Consider the following 407-nt stretch of genomic DNA (forward strand, 5'->3'; position numbering starts at 1 on the left):
TTTTTATTTGGCAACCCATTATTTTCGGCGGATTTAACATTCGACAGCAACTTTTGAGTTAGGCGACTTTATCGTTCGGCAGCTGTTTTACAGTTTTGCGGCTACTTTTGAAAGATTACGGTCTTTCTTAGAATTTTATTGTTCGGCGACTCCTTGGAAGGTCATCATAGGTATTTCCAACGACTGGAGTAAAAAGACTACAAAGATCAAAGCGGCTATTTTGACATCCCATGGAGAATCTTCCGCGATAAGTTTTCGTAATCATCACACCTCATAACCAACTCGGCCTAGGCCTAGCTAGGTTCCCTGCTAGGTCTAGGCCAATAAAAAGATGATTTACTTCTGTCTCTTATACACATCTAGATGTGTATAAGAGACAGGTATAACTTTCAACCATTTTCAAACAT

General features: G+C 39.6%; 1 long non-coding RNA gene across 1 annotated transcript in view; it reads left to right on the plus strand.

The window, feature by feature from the left end:
- The window catches only part of LOC117119628, a 9,284-nt gene that overhangs the window by 654 nt on the left and 8,223 nt on the right, over window positions 1-407 (plus strand). The window lies entirely within an intron of this gene.

This window comes from Anneissia japonica, unplaced genomic scaffold, assembly GCF_011630105.1.
Source record: "Anneissia japonica isolate Jap-2015-1 unplaced genomic scaffold, ASM1163010v1 scaffold287752_len1182401_cov188, whole genome shotgun sequence".
NCBI lineage: Eukaryota > Metazoa > Echinodermata > Crinoidea > Comatulida > Comatulidae > Anneissia > Anneissia japonica.